The sequence below is a fragment of the Vicia villosa genome, unplaced genomic scaffold, assembly GCF_029867415.1.
Source record: "Vicia villosa cultivar HV-30 ecotype Madison, WI unplaced genomic scaffold, Vvil1.0 ctg.004566F_1_1, whole genome shotgun sequence".
NCBI lineage: Eukaryota > Viridiplantae > Streptophyta > Magnoliopsida > Fabales > Fabaceae > Vicia > Vicia villosa.
The window spans coordinates 77,639-95,025 of record NW_026706463.1 but is presented as its reverse complement, the minus strand read 5'-3'; the positions used below and the strand labels follow the sequence as shown (position 1 = coordinate 95,025).

Here is a 17,387-nt window from a genome sequence, read left to right as displayed (position 1 = left end):
AATCATTTCATTTAAGCAACATCAATCTTACATACTTTCACAACATTGACCACAATTCTATTTCAAATATATGGTTACAAAGACTAAATTAAACCTTAGACTAATAATATAAAACACTATGGCATTTTTCAACATTTCTCTTATGCCCAGAACCTCATTCTTCAACTTTAATATTTTCTTCCTTTGCCTTTCAATCTTCAAATCCCTTCCATCAACAATTTTATCACCTACCCACTTGAAAAAGTTGCATCCCTTCTCCAATTGATTCATGTAATTCCTACAGTCCCAATTTTTTTTCCAACATTTACACTATTGAGATATGTAAAAGTACGCATCACACACTCTTCTTGGCACCAACAATCCATCATTTTGTTTCTTATCACCACATATCCAAATGACCCACAACTTTGGGTGTTTGATTTTGATTATTTACTGGAGTTCATTAACATCTTCACAGAATCTTCGTGAGAATCGTTTGCGTGACAAATGAGGAAGGAGAAGAAGAACCATTGCCCTAAAGCGTGAAAATGGAGTCTAGGAATAATAAAATGATGACACATTAATATAATGCAATATGCTGAGTCACAAATGCTAAATAAGCCTTGTTGTCATGCCAAATCAACCAACTTAAGGTTTCCACACTCAAATAATCAAGTTATGGGACTTCAGGACTAAATAAGCCAAAAATTAATTATAATTTTACGTCGATTTTAAATAATAGGAATAAAATTGATGCTTTTATATTATATTTTTTAAAAATCCGGAAAAATTCATTAAAAAAAAAAACTGATATATGAATAAAAAAAATTCAAAAAATCACAAATTTTCAAATATTTTAACTTTTTATATAATTTTGTAAAATTGTATGTAGTGGGGGTGTGAGGTAAAAATGAGGGTGGTAGAACAAAATCAAAATAGAAAATATAGGATTTTAATTTTAAGCCCAATCAGAAACAATGTTGGATAAGAGTCGCACTGAACCCAATTGGCCGCCGGCAAACAGAGCCGGACTTGGTCGTCGGCGATTTTGCGACCGTGTTAGCTCCGCTCCGCACACCTCCGCGATTGCCCGGTAAATTAAGCAACATAGGTGATAGATTCTTGAAAAATTCTACGAAACGTACTGTTTACTATTTATTTCTATATATACGTGATTCAATTCTCTTCCATTCATCCTTTCTTTCTTCTCTTGTGTAGATAGCTGAAAGATTTTACAGGAATTCAAGAGTTCCTGATTCACTGGTACCATTCCCTCTCTCTCTTGGACCTATTATTATTACTATTCGCAACACGCTATGCAAATTCTGCAACTGAGGTCTTCATTTCAATTATTGCTATTGCGTATCGGTTTGATCTATCTCTGTTATGATTCTAATAATTTAGTCGTACTTAGCGTAACAACAATCGGTTTGAATGATTAATATATGCTGCATACAGTATGCTATGTGTTCAATTCAACCCTAGGGTAGAAGACTGATGAGATTGTTATATATTTGTTCTTGATTTCTTCTTGCTTGGTTATTGACATGTTGCTAACTTGCGTGCTAATCATGAATGTGTTGAAAATTAAGATTCTACGTGATATCGGGAGGGGGACGAAAGATCGTAACTCGAGAACTATAGCATGAATCATAAGATCTTTTGCTAATAGGGAAAAAGTACACCATATATAGTTATAGTTATATATGCACATGCATAATTTTATCGTAGACGAATAAAATAACCTCTAAATCACGACATTAAATAAGGTTCATAAGTTCATAACTACAAATTTATAGCGACAAGTTAATAAATAATACACACAAGTAATAGAGAAACAAAGGGAAGAGGGAGGAGGCTCCGTCGTAGTTACTGGTGGAGGATAGTTGAAGAGGTGACTCGCTGTCGCTGGCAGAAGAGGAATTGTTTTGGCCGTGAGTCTGAAGAGAGAACGCGTGAGGAAGAACGAAGTTGTTATTATTTCTGATCTAAATTTGGAACCTGCTTTTTAAACCCGACCCGAACTGTTTCAATTTTAATAAACTGGTTTATTAATGTGGCTGAAAATGGAGACCCAGATTAAGAAACAAATCAAGTGCAGCCAACTTGCAATAAATACCACTAGTTTATTGAATATCCGCCATGGCGGCGTGATGATCGACATTAATGGAGGTTTTGGGCTGGTCACAATGGTAAATATCGGCTGATATTGCTACTTTTTCCGCCATAATCCGCTATGACGGCGCCACAAAGCAGCCAGTATGGCGGGATTATGGCTTTCCACCATGGACCGCCATCCGCTATTGGAAACACTGCTTGAATCACAAGATGGTGTGATCCCCCACACTCCAACTCGCGCTCCCATCAACATTAGGGTAAATCTTGATATGAAAAGTGTTGCAAATGAATTTATGATGGCTTACCGAGTTTGTCTAGTTTGCTTGTGTCCAAGATCGGCAAACAAAAAATTGGAGAATTTGGAAGAAGGGAATTGAAAGAAACAATAGTATGTATGGGCTAAATTTGAATAGAAAAAGATATTTAAGAATCAAGTTCGAAGAGGCAACAGTGTAATGATGATTTTATTTTTTCTACATTGAAACTAGTGTTTTTAGAACTTGATTTATCATTGAATTAATGAAAAATAACAAAGATATGGTTCAGGCTTCACTATTTACCAATAATCGAATTACTGGTGATTAAATATATGTTTTTAATTATGTATGAGTTAAAGGGACATCCACAGATAGTGTAAATTTGTTTTACATTGACATCCAATTGGAACTCATCATTTCGCCACTTCATATCAACAATTTCAGTATAAACTAGGAGTGAGATGACATGGCAAAATAGTGGACTCTCATTGGATGTATGTGTAAAACAAATTTACATTGATAGTACATGTTCTTTGAACTAAACCGAAAATGTCAAGAAATATTGCCAAGTGAAAAAAAGTAGCATAAATAGATAGTATCCAACTCCTCATCTCCATTAGGCCAACTGTAGTGAGCCTGTGGATAGCAAGATGGCCACAATTCGTGACTGCGAAAACTGCCATTTTTGAAGGTGGTTCCCAGAGAGATGGCATCGCACCCGAACCCTACCACTCACGCTTTTCCGCTATAGTGGCGCTATTGACATCCTTCTTTACAAACCGGTTATCTAAGGTTGAGTGAGGTCCACTCCAAATTTTAAGAAAGATACATGCAAATTCATAACTTACTATACATGGGGCTAATATAAGTAATTGACTTTCTGCCTGACTCAACACACAATACTTTTTTCTCCAAGGTGAGAGCTCACTTTAGAAGAGGGAAACCAATTTTCTTAGTTGCCAAAGTCAAGATTAGATGTTATTATCTTAAATAAATTTTAAATTAGGAGCACCTAACTGAACTTGAAAGGGTATGAAATGTGAGCCTTTGAAAATGCATGATCAACAATGATTAACAAGACTTAATATGTAAGAGGGTTTGACCCTATGTGCTATCTTCATCCTCTGCTTGCCACACACAACATGACACACCAACTCTTTTTTTAGAGGATAGGAATTTGCTATCTGTGATTGTGACGGAATTCTTTTAGACTACCAATTTTCTATTGTTTGCACTTCCATGGTTTTTCATTGTACTTGCATATGAGAATTTGGTTTAGTTCTAAACTTCTAAGATAGGTAAGTATTTAGATTAAACACAAAGTGCCACCATTAGATGCTTGCTTGTGCCCCACTCCGAGTGAGTAGAGTTTCATCTTGTAAGTTGTGAGTGGCTCGGTTATTCTTACTTTCTAATGCTATATATTTAGATCAACCATCTTTCTAACAAGTAATTGAATTAGGTTATTCTTACTTTCAAATGCTATATATTTAGATCAACCTTCTTTCTAACAAGTAATTGAATTAGGATCGCATGATGTTTTTAACACTTCCCTCTAATCCATGCAATGGACTGGAATTATACTTCTAAGGAAATATATTATTAAGAAACATTGTGTTGCCAGTTTTTCATGTTTGGGCTAATCTAATCCATTAATAGTATCCACGACTCCACGCCCATAATAGTGCGACATAGAGAATATAATATTAATAATCATTTTGGGCCTTGAAGGATAAGGGATTAATCCAATTTGTCCGAAGAGATAGAAATCACAAAAGTAGTCCCTAAGAGACTGTTTGCGAGTTAGGAGGGGAGGCAAAGGGAGAGTTTCGAAAAAAAGAAATTTAAAGAAAATATAGAGAAATACATTTTTTGAAAGAATGATTTTGAATAAAATGATAAATGAATGTTTATCACTAACATATTTTTAATTTTCGGAATATTATAACAACATACGTTAAAGTTCAACAATTTATCTAAACTTTCCAAAATCCTCCAAACCCCTCTTCCAATACAATTTTTTAGTTCTCCTAAACTAGAGGAACTTTATATTATGAATGAAAATAAACCCCACAAAACTCTCTCTACTTAGATCTCTCCATTTCTTTTCACGCAATGCTTCGCTTTTTTCAAAGCTCTCCCCTCCGTTCTCCTCCAAACTCCCAAACAAAACTTATGGTTATGTTTGGGAGTTGGATTTTGGAGGATAGGTTTTAGGAAGGCAGTGTCTATATTTTATTTTGGGAAAAACTCTAGTATCCAAGTCTCACTTCGGTTAAAGATAGAGTCTAACAAGGAATTATATAAAGTAACACCCCTCACCGTACAAGTCAATTTTGTAGGAATGAGTTATGCCAAATTTTAATTCTAACATGGTATCAAGAGTCTATTGATTCGGGCCACCCACCATTTATATATCCGCACCACGCCCAATAGTGTTGGGTGTAAGGGGGTGTATTGGAAAAACCAAGTCCCACACAATTTGGGCCACCCACCGTTTATGCACCAAGCTCAGTAGTGTTGGGCGTGATGGAGTGTATTGAGAAAAATCCAAGTACTCAAATTTTGCATTGGTTAAATATAGAGTCTAATAAGAGTTTATATAGAGTGATACCCCTCATCTTACAAGTTAATTTTGTAGGGATGAGTTAGGCCCAATTCTAATTCTTACATTTTAATATATATTAAAAATATGTATTAGATATTTTAACTTTTGAAAAAATAGTGTAAAACACACCTTAAATGATGACTCCATCTATAAATTTGGTTTTAAATTAAAAGCCTTGAGTAAAAATTTGCAGAGTTGCACATGTGGAGCTTTAAGAGTTAATTGGGATCAGTGTTATCAAATAGCGGCATCATGGCCTATTAGGAAGATCCTAAAGTTCCACATTGGTTGGAGATAGAGCATTGAAAGAGTTTATATAGAGTGACACTCTCCTCACCTTACTAACCGGTTTTGTAAGGATGAATTAGGTCAAACTCTAATATGGTATCAGAGTCTATTGATCGGGCCATGGGCCGCCCACCGTTAATATACACACACCAAGCCCAAAAGAATGTTGGGCGTGAGGGGGTGTATCAGGAAGATCCTAAAGTTCCACATTGGTTGGAGATAAAGCATTGAAAGAGTTTATATAGAGTGACACTCCTCACCTTACTAACCGGTTTTGTAAGGATGAATTAGGTCAAATCTAATATGGCCGCTACGACGGATATATATGGCGGTTTTTGGACTCGCTGCAATGATAAATGTCGGCCAATATCGCGGGTATTTCTACCATAGTCCGCTATCACAGCGCCGCAAAACAGCCGGTATGGCCGGATTTTGGCTCTCCGCCATGGACTGCCATCGACAATAGTGATTGGGATTCACATATGGCAAAATTTTACTCATCTTCGTCAAAAAAATTCATTATTTCTTTTTTCCCCATTTTATCAAAAAATGAATCAAGGAGGTAAAAATTCATTTTTGTTCCACATCTTGGTCTTAGATGGCCTTATTTATTCTATTTATATTTATATTTTCCAGCAACAAAAGGTCAGGGAGTGTAGTAAAAAGGATTAGTTTACATGGTATAGTATCAGTGAAACTATAGTAATTGCTAATTAGAACAACTAATTTATCCTTAGGCACTAGTGGATGGTGGAATTAGTCGGTAGTGTTATCAAATTTCCCCGCTATGGCGGATATACATGGCAGTTTTTGGGCTCGCCGCAATGGTAAATATCGGTTGCTATTGTGGGTTGTTCCACCATAATCCGCAATAACGGCGCCGCAAAGCGGCCGGTATTGCGGGATTTTGGCTCTCTGCCATGCACCACCAACCGCTATCGACAATACTCGTCCGGTAGACCGAATACCGGGTTTTCAGAAAAATAAAAATAGATAATGTAACCTCAGGTAGCATTTGCTAAATAATTTGGAACAGAACAGACTCAATTAAAACAAAAAGGTAAAACAAGTACTGCATTTTGATTTCATTGGAAAAAAGGTGGAATCAAAGAGAAGAAAACAAATACGTAGTTCCATTCCGTTCTGTTTGTATGCCATATGCTTCTAGTATCTATATTCATCAAATTACACGGCCACACACATACGTATATATAGTTGCGGTCAGTGTTATCAAATAGAGGCGCCATGACCGCTATGGCCAGTATGGTGGGATTTTGGCTCTCCGCCATGGACCGCCATCCGCCATTGACAACATTGTTTGCAGTTCCTATGTAACCTCATTCATCCTTCTCAACTGCTTGAGTTTTGCTTTTCATGTTTAATTATTTGAACTAGTTGCTATCGTTGCAGTTTTGTCCACTTTTTTCAGCCACCTGGGCCCCATTAGAGGGTGCCACACTTTTGCCCAATCCAAAACCCCTGTTTTTTCATTTTTGGAATCATAGGGGTATATCTTAACTTTTCGCGATAGATATGATACTTCTTTTGTTGGATCATGCATGATATTTAAGTATTTCTATTACATCTAGCCTTTTTTGCCAGCAATGGCTTGAAACAGACTATCAAATTTTGAAAAAGGGATAATTCATCAAAGGCTTAATTTCTCCCCTAGAAAGCCATACCAGAGCACTGCATAGCAGCTTGGTACTGAACATGTGGTTTAACCCAAAGTTTAAACAGAAGTTTTCTTCCTAGATAAGGACACAGACAACCCATGTAATCATGTTGAAGCTTCTACAAGTATATAATAACAATGAAATTTTATTTATTATTGTTGTTTAGAAAGTTATATGTGGTTACTCCATTATATAAAATATGCAAGTCCATTAGTCTATGCCATAGTGTGGGGAGTAATGTAATATTTCGTAGGCAGTGTTGTCGATGGCAGAAGGCCAAAAATACGCCATATAAACACACCATTGCAGCCAAGCCCATCACCGAACTTTCTATGATGGTTATCAGAAAATTCCGCCATGCCATTCGCAATGGCGGTGTCAAGGCTTCCGTAGCACTGTTCATAAGTACAAACCTTGTGAAAAATAGAGGTCTAATGTCCCATTAGAGAAGCAAGTCATCCTAGGCTCTATACAATTTTACCAACATTCAAAAACAGAGTAGGAGCCGATGAAGTTTGATCTAAAACCATACTAGTGCAAACAAAAGAAAATATGATCATTTTGGTCTACCCAGAGATTTATAATGTCTGATGTTGTTAAATAGTGGCTATAGCTGCACTGTAATGCAGAAAAATTTGAATAAATCTCTATTTAATACAAAATTTTATCAATTAGTGATTATATCGGCACTGTAACACTCTTGCGTAACAAACTTTGAACAAATCGTTATTTTCTGCGATCTACGGTTGATAACACTGAACATGAATTAACAGATGAAGAAGATACAAACTACTAAGAAAAACACTTAAACGATAATCAAAAACAAAGATCCCTCTTACATAAATGTAAACCCACAATTCCAAATTATTAAAACTTAAAATGATTAAAAGCAAATATTGTTCTTAACACTCAGAACTGAACACAGTTAAAATTGTGTACAGAATCACAAATTAAACCTGTAATTTCTGATCTCCGCAATTGCGTTGTGAAACTTAAAATATCATCAGGACTTGAAAATTCAAAACAGATGTGAACTTGAGATCCACTTGCATGCTTCAAAATTCATTAGCAACGGAAATGTGTACCCTCCTGTGTCCACCGAGTGCTTGAGCAGACTTGAAAAATCTGTTACAGTACGGGCATTGAAAAGGTTTCCGATCAATAAAGTCATCATCTTTGTCATTTCTGCAGTGTGCTCTGTGCCCACCAAGAGCTTGAAAAGATCGGAGCTCTTTTCCACACCTCTCACACTTGAACCTGGTTTGAGAGTCAGCTTGAGCAAGCAAGTCACCTCTCTTGCTTCCACTGTCTTTTGCCTTCATTTCGTTGATTTCCTTTATTTTTTGTGCCTTGGCCTCTTCCTTTTGCTGCGCGAATTCGTAAAAATCCCACACTACCCAAGCACCCCGAGGAATTTTAGTATCACTTATTGGACTTGTTTGTTCTGACAGAGATTTTGTATTGTCCGCTTCATCTTGTTCATGGAGGCTTTTAGATCTTTTGTGGGTTGGGGTTTGTGGGTAGGACTCGGATTTGTTTTCACTGTTTGAGTTTGAGCTTGCAGAGATGGCAGACAAGTTGCGTTTCATAGATCCGAAATTCTCTGTGCGTTTTTCTTTGAGATGGCAACTCAGCGAGGAAGCAGATTGAATGGGATGCTGGGTTGAATTGGCCGAATCGCCTTGTACTTGATTGTTAGTTTCAAGCTTTGGAGGAATCGGCAATTTGACGTAGTGAGATCTCATGTGGCCTCCAAAAGCTTTCCCACTGGAGAACCACTTATCACAAATCCCGCAGACCTTGCCGTTGTTCTCCATAGCTGCAAAAAAACAGTAAAATCCAGAGACTTCCTCACTCCTTTGTTGTGGATAAGTGTTTGTTGAAATCAGAATTTTATAGAGGGGTAGGTTACAAGCCTTCCTTATAGAAAAAGGTGAATTCACTTTGAGTGCGCCACCGGTTCCTCGACGAAGATTAATCACTATTAAATTGCGGTGGATACTTTGTACATATAACATGGTTAAAAAAAGGCTTCCTTATACAAAAGGAACAAAACAAGAAAAGGCCGTAATAAATGTAGGAAACAATCGCGTGCAATCACTTTATTCAGCATTTGAGTCATTTTTTTGCTTTACTATGAATTTTTAATTTAATGCGGTAATACAAGAAAGATATAATTGAATTATTTCAGATTCTGATTTTGCATTTACATTTATTTATTTTACCGAAAGTATAAAATAAATAGTTCATTTTATTTTGTGTTACGTAGCGATACTGCAATCTTTTTATTAACAAATAGCATTTAGCAGGATACTTAAAAAAGCAACAAATTGAGGACAACATTTGCCATTTCATTTCAATATATTTGATCTACTAGTTTTTCTCTATTTTAATCATGATTGATACTACAAAATCTATTATTTTACTTGATAAGAATTTCTGTTTGATAAGTTGCAGACATATGCACTAAACATTAAGTTTAGTGATAAGGAGCTTTATATTTCAAGGTTAAAATGAAATATAAACACTATTTGATATACATAAAAAAAATGAAATTTGTTGTATTTAGCTCAAATTATGCATGTTTATACTTTGCCATTGATTCCATGATGAGTATTTCTTAAAGAGATATAGTTTTGGCAAACTTATTTTGACGAAAATATCTTTGATTGCATGGCCTCTCTATTTTTGTACATATAAAATTGTATATAATTTTTAGCATGCATTCTGTATAGTTGCATTTTCTGTCTTTGGTTCATGTCTTAATGAGAGTTGAGACTTGGGAGCACATTCATTGCAGTATCACCAAATCCATTCTTTGTATCAATACTTGAATATAAATAAAACCATGATTTGTTATCATAAATTTTTCTGATTATTTCTTAACAATTTATTCATGAGAGTTTGGAGGTTGTAGGAACTTAAATTGTGCCTTTGGATCAATGCATTATTCATTATATTGGGTAATTTTCTCTGTCCTTCCTGCCTCTGTCACAAGCCATACTAGTCGACACAATAGTTGGAGTCGTGCGATATGTGAAAATTGAAGTGTAGTGCGATTGAAAATGAATGTCATTTTCACTTTTCAATGCAAAAATAATTGCTATTTTTTTAACTGTGTCTTTTAATTATCACTCTATACACTACTTCCAACACATTTACAAGGTTACTTTAGTAAAAGTATAATATATTATAACATTCCTTAATTTGTGCAAAAACCTTATACAGTGCTCATTTTGATTAGAAAGGAGTGGAATACTAGAGGTTTATTTGGATTTTAAACTTGTTTGTGAGAATCATGGAAACTTTTTAGCATACTATTAAAAAAAAACTAATGAGTACATTATTTTTAGCATACTATTAAAAAAAACTAATGAGTGCATGTGCATAATTGTATAGGTTGCATGTTGTTGATTACTATATTATGTAATAGTGGAAGTTCAGCATTGTTCATTACTTTTTATGTAGTACTCTTAAATTCTATGGAAATGTAAAAGTGTTTTTTGTCACCGTTTGAAAAATGAAAATTGAATGCACCACAAAACAACAAATCAACAAATTTCTTCATCACAAACCCACCTCATTCAAATTTAAAAATAGTTTTGATTTTGGAATCCGGATACTCCTTTTGGATTTTGGAATTCGGAAACATTTGGCGGGAAAATAAATGTTGTATTACCTGCATGTGTAGTATTCTTCATGATCATAACATAAAAAAAGGTTAAACTCTTTCAAAATCTCCTTCCATTCTTAATCAAAAATTTCATTTGCAAACAAGATCCAGCTGTATGACATTAAAAGACCAAAAATCATCTGAAATAGTAATGTACATTTATATCATTAATCATATAGATACGTTGGTTTTTCTTTTATACTATGAACACGTAAACTAGAGATTGAAACCCAAATTCTCGTAGGATTGATCCAAAAATTGAAATCCATATTTTTGTAGGATTGGTCCAAAAATTGAAATTCGGATTCGTTTAATGTTGATTGAAATTGTCTTATTTTTTATTGGGTGTAGTTATGGCGCACTCTAATGTTGTGATCAAACACTTTGATGTTGTGATCATACACCATGATGTTGTGATTAAAGTTAATGCATTTAAGAAGAACAAGTTGTTGTCCACGTTGTTCAAAAAGAATATCAATAAACATGAGTTTGCTTTATGCGAACATATGCTTGATTGAGTCTACAATGTGGTTGTCAAATTAAGGTTTGACATTGTTATCGGTAGGTCGAATTTTGATTCCGATAGAATACAAATATTTGTTACGATGAGATGTGAAAGAAGTTGTCAGTATAAAGAATCTATCCAAAAGTTAAAACGTGATGACGCTAAAACAAGATAATGTATATGTTCTTTTGAATCGTGGTACCACTAAGCGAATAGTTCATGGACATTTAATGTGATTTGTGGTGTACATAATCATAGTCTGAGTCACATGTTAGTTGGTCATTAGATTGTATGTCATCTAAATGCTGTTGAGAAGAAGTTTGTTTTTGACATAATATTGAACATGCATCGGTTCTAAAACATACTCACAATTTTGAAAAGGAAGAGACCAAAAAATGTTTTAAATATTAGACAAATATACAATGTTTGCAAATGAAACAACAAGGCGATAAAAAATCTGAGATTTGAAATGCAACAATTGTTGAAATTGTTGGATGTTGATCATTATGTGTCTACGTACAAAGTGTGTGAGGATTGAAAAATTGTTTGAGATATATTTTGAGCTCATCTCGATTTTATGAAGTTGTTTAACCATTTTGCACTGTGATGATAATTTATTCAATATATAAGATCAACAAGCACATGCTTTTTTTAGAAATTATTGGTATTACTTCTACAAAGATAATTTATTCAATTGACTTTGCATTTTTTGTATGTGAAGAAGACGATAAAGTTACACAGGCTTTGGTAGTGTGTCGAAAATTGTTGAAAGATCGAGAAAATATGTCACAAGTGATTTTCAGTGATCGCGTTGATGAATTGGTTGCAAGGGTGTTTCTTACCTCTTATGTTTTATTGTGTAGGTATAATATAACAAAAAAGTAAGATGAAGATTTAAGCCTATGACAGGGATCCAAAAAATCAAGGGTGAAGATAGAAAAATGGTCAAACCTAATTAGATTTTGGAAAACATAATAGGTGTCAGAAATGTTATAACAAATTCTTCTATAGAGGAGTTATATGTCAAATTTGAAGGTGGAGAAAAACACAAGAAATGGGAGATTGAATTGTGTTCTTTATCAAATTTTAGTTCCCTTTCTTTTAAAATCTTTTCTTTCTTCTTGTATCTCATATATTGGATATGCTATGAGTTACGAAGCGGAATCATATTCAGAAGAATATGTGCATAACCAATGAGACGTTTCATTTTAACTTCTAAAGATTATCAGAACTTCTGACTTGCTCAGTACAATTCTGCAGATTAAAGCTAGGAGGTTCTGAGTTAAAATGACATGTGCAGAAAATAAAAGACACGTTTATTTTTATCCTGGTTCACCTTCTAAATAAGGCTACCTCCAGTCCACTTTCTTCAGGTGATTTGCCTCTCAACAGAGGTCTTAATCCACTATAACCAATTCATGATTACAACTGCACGAACCTCCGTCGTGACTAACAATCCTGCATAGCCAACTGCTGTGACTAACCATCTGGACAATGACCCGTTCAGTGATCTCCATAAGATACAACGTTCATTGACTCAAGAATCCTACACAGGCTATCCGCTGTGACTAACCCTGCACAAGCCAACTGCTTGTGACTAACTACAATGGACTGTTTAGTGATCTCTTCGAGATATAACATCCATTGACTCCTGGACTCTTGACCTTCACTTGGTCTCCAAGAGATTTGCACAATGACCTCAGCCACTGTTTTCTCAAGCATCAGACCTTCACTCGGTCGCTCAAGGCATCATTAACAATTTAACTTGGTTTTCACATAATGCTTCTTAATAAGCAGATATTCTGATTACAAACTGTATGACAAGTAACTTGTTTTAATCATTGAACTCTTCTTGTCTGCATTTTCTGACAGATCTTTGCTTCTTTGTGGTAAGTAGAGTAAGATCATTGTCCTTCAGCAGTGAGTGGTTCTTCAAGTTGATCTTCGTCTTCACTTCTTCTGCTAAGCAGATTAGAACATCAGTTCTTAGTCAGGATTGCTTCTTGCATTGATCTTCAACTTTCTTCTTTAAGCAGATTAAGAACAACAATTCTTATTGAGAGTTGCTTCTTTGGTTCTTCTTCCTTTGATTTTCTTCATAAGCAGATTAAGAACAGCAGTTTTTATTGAGAGTTGCTTCTTTGATTCTTCTTCTTTTGATCTCCTTTATAAGCAGATTAAGAACAACAGTTCTTATTGAGAGTTGTTTCTTTGATTCTTCTTCCTTTGATCTTTTTCGTAAGCAGATTAAGAATAACAGTTCTTATTGAAAGTTGCTTCTTTGATTCTTCTTCCTTTGATCTTCTTCCTAAGTAGATTAAGAACAACAGTTCTTATTGAGAGTTGCTTCTTTGATTCTTCTTGAGTAATAATTTGAATGGGAGTCTTTAGGGAGACAATATTTCGATCCTCTTTTATTTAAGGCTCCATTTAATTTTCATAGTTTTTCATTTCTACATCTTTTCCTAAAACCACACATTTCATAAGAGATCTTACTTCTTTTTATAGCTTTGAAAGTGTGTTCGTTGTCTTGATCTTTGGAAAGCGTAATAAATGTAGGCGTGTTTGCACCGTGCTTTTGTTTTCTTCAATGGACTGCATGTAGGTTGCTTCTTCAATCCACCTTGGGAGTTGTTCCTTTTAATTGTTGTAACCGTTTTGCTAATGATGATGTTTGTAACTGTTTTCTTCTTGATTCTGATCCTTTGTATTTTATTTGATTTTGCATGCTGAGCTGAAGGTTATCTTCTGATTTACATGTGACTCGGTTGCTGTTTACCTTTTGTAAGTTACTGCGTTGTAACTTCAGAACTTGTAACTTCAGAACTTCTGATCTTCTACGTGCGTGATCTTCTGATGTTGCAAAGCTTCTTGTAACTGATTTGTTCATTTTCCTTGAAGCTTCTGACTTACTTTCTGATTCTGTGCTTGTTGTACGTGAGCTTTGATATTGCTTCTGCATATTCAATGAAGTCATTAGTAATAAAATTGTTACTAACAAAATACACGCTTGTTATCATCAAAACTAGATTCTGAACATAGATTCTCAATCTTGTTCCAACAAAATTTGTCATATAGTTCAGAAGAGTTTGTGCGAAATATCTAGATTTCTTGAAATATGTTGATAGCACTATATTAGACCAGATGAAAGAAAAAAATGTGTGTGCATGGATTGATTAGGTTAGACACTTTGAAAATACTATAACTAGTAGAGTTCAATCTGTTCATGCTATAATAGAGAATTGATTATTAAATAGTAATGGATATTTTTGTAATGGTTAGGAATTAGTGACTTAAATAATTCAAAATCAACATAGCGACGAGATACAAATATCATTTAGTTGCAGCATCACAATATTAGAATATAAATTCAAAGACAATAATCTATATTCATACTTGGTTGACAATATATTTCGAGTACGATTGAATTTTATTTATCACGAAGATAGGTCCAGATAACTCCAAGCGTGGTTGTACACTTAGAAGAACATAAAGTCTTCTATGTGCATGTTTAATTTTGAGAGACTTGTATGTATGGATGAGGTGGACACACACTGAAAAAGGCAATGGTTTGTTGATGGTGGTGTAATCAAGGAAGGTAAATTTAGGGATGGCAAAAAAACTTGTACACGTAGGTATTCGTGGATAAAACCCGTTACGGATACAAAGAGGGTAGTTTAATGGATATTTGCGGATAAAATGAATGAATATTTAAATACTCATTTCAATGGATACATATATAAATTTAATCATACATGCGTCCGCGAATATCCGTATCTGTAATAAATTAAAACTATTTAAATTTATTATACTTTGTCTTTTCATCTTTTAAAAAAATTAGTCTTCTGATATTTCTTTTTATTTATTTTTTAAGTTTTCTTTAAAAAAACCTTTTACACTCAATATAAATTATATTTAACCATTTCATATTTAAGTTTCTCTACACTCTAGAACTCCCTTCAACAATTTCATCGTCAAACCAATCAGAACCGTCCTTCCTCCGTCCAACCAATGCCCCTTTTTCCACTCTTCTATCGTTTGCTCTTTCACCATAACTCACAAATTGGAAAAAAATGTTATCGAACGATATTTGTAAATATCTGCAGGTACCTTAAATCTTGTAATCGTTTAAGGTATTCGCTATGAGGGTAATCACATTCACAAATATCATATTATCCACCGTCATGGATATCCATTTGCGCTCATAGATAAATCTAATATATATCTATTATGACATAATGTGACCTGATTTAAGAGAGATTTTTAAAGCTGATGATAACTTGAAATCGCACGTCAAATAGCAACTGTGGAAGATAGCAAATCCAAAAATCACAAATATGAAGCTACCCGCAGAACCTGTAAAAATTAGAGGTGCTTCTAAGAAGATCAAACCATCACCAATTGACAATTTAACTAAGCATTCTCCATCCTATTTCGAATATGTCGACTCATTTAATATGAATTCTCCAATTTTACAATTTAAAAAATGTTCTATTAAAGGTGCTCACATCAATAAACCACCGCCTTCCCCACCTTTACCTAAAATGATACACATTGAAGATATGCATGTTTTTACGCACATACACATTAACCGAATTGTAGATGTTAAAGGTGATTGTAACAACAATTATCTCTTTGTTTCAACTTTGTTAGATAAAGGAGAGAAAAATCATACACTTGTTCGCCAACATCTTATCTAAGAGTTGAAAACCCACAAGGAACCATACATGATGCTATATAGTAAAAAGAACAATATGATGAAACTCTCGATATTCTTATTATTTGTCTTAATGGTGCAAGACATGAGGCAAAATGAACGTGTTTACTTAAAATGAGTTATCTTATAGTAAGTGCATACAATCGAGTGTATATTGATCTGACAAAATATGGTTTTTTTGAAAAATAAGATCAACTTCAAAGTGGCCCACTTCAAAATGGAGTCAGACGTATTATGTATATTGAGATGCTTTCAAAATCATAACATTATTTTCAAGTTTGTTTGAAACTATGATATCTTATACCACTAACATCCCTGAGTTGACATCTTATTTGACAAAACAAACTGAAACTTGACTAGATACTTTTTTGAATATGATTGAATAATTTTTCAAGTTGAGCGATATTAAAAAAGAATCAAATTAGGAAAAGTCAAAAGTGAAATAACTCATCCTTTTAAATGTTATTCAACCTTTATAAAAAAGATAAGAAAATATTTTAAAAATTTAAAATTATATATGATATGAATAAAAAATGATATTAAATTTAAAGATAATAATTAATGTATTTAAATTAGAATATTTAAAATTATAATTAACAATTTTAAATATATTAATATTAATTTTTTGAAAAGTTAAATATAATTTTGTCATTTATATATGATAAATATCATATATTTGTTTATATTAATTATTATATAAATAATATATTACTTATTTACTCATATTTTCTTTAATAAATACTTTCAAATATATTATTGATTGTTTTCAAAGGGTTTTTTTATAAAATCTATTTCAATTTATTATTTATTTTCATTTTTTTGTTTATTTATTAAATTTAAATTAATTATAAAAAGTATGTATTTTTTACACGAATAATTTGTAAATGTGTGGGTGTTTCAAAGACATAAAATAGTAAAATAATATATTTTTTTTCACGTGCTTGGCAAATACATAAAAGGATATATGATATCGTTTCGTTATGATATTGTAGAAGTATTCAACTTATATTTTGTATCTATCCTATTATTATACGCCATCTGTTACTTTTTAAGTATCATTCTAGAAGTTTTTTTTTTATTTAAGTATTTTTTATACTTTAATGTTATAATTTGTCAATTATATCCTTACGTTCTCAATAACTCCACTTCAAATTTTCTATAAAATTAATTATTTTCTCAATTAGTTATTAGAGAGAGAGAGAGTATAATTGAATTTATTTGAAAAGAGAGAATAAATTAGGGTAAAATAGGAAAATAACTTTAACAATTCATTATTTTGATTGAAAAACTTTATGCTAAAATGACACTTAAAAAAGAACGGAGAGAGTATCTAACAAGTTGTAATACGGTGAACTGACTTTTTATCGATCGAAAATGTCGCGGTTAAGCATGAGTCGCCACCGACTTTTATTTTATCCAAACAAATTCAGAAAGGCTAAAAGAAACAGAAAAAACCTTTTAAAGAAATCTAAGTTCGGGGGGTAATTTATGCAAAGGGAAGGTGTAAGGCACCCTTTGCATCCATGGTTTTCCATGGGCTCTTAATTGCTTTGCTTGCTCGTTTTC

General features: G+C 33.5%; 1 long non-coding RNA gene across 1 annotated transcript; it reads left to right on the top strand.

The window, feature by feature from the left end:
- Nucleotides 1-933: 933 nt before the first annotated feature.
- On the top strand, nt 934-13,833 carry LOC131642149 (uncharacterized). Its single transcript, XR_009295799.1, has 3 exons — nt 934-1,072; nt 1,198-1,242; nt 11,968-13,833. It is a non-coding gene; the product is annotated as an uncharacterized LOC131642149 (long non-coding RNA).
- Nucleotides 13,834-17,387: the final 3,554 nt, after the last annotated feature.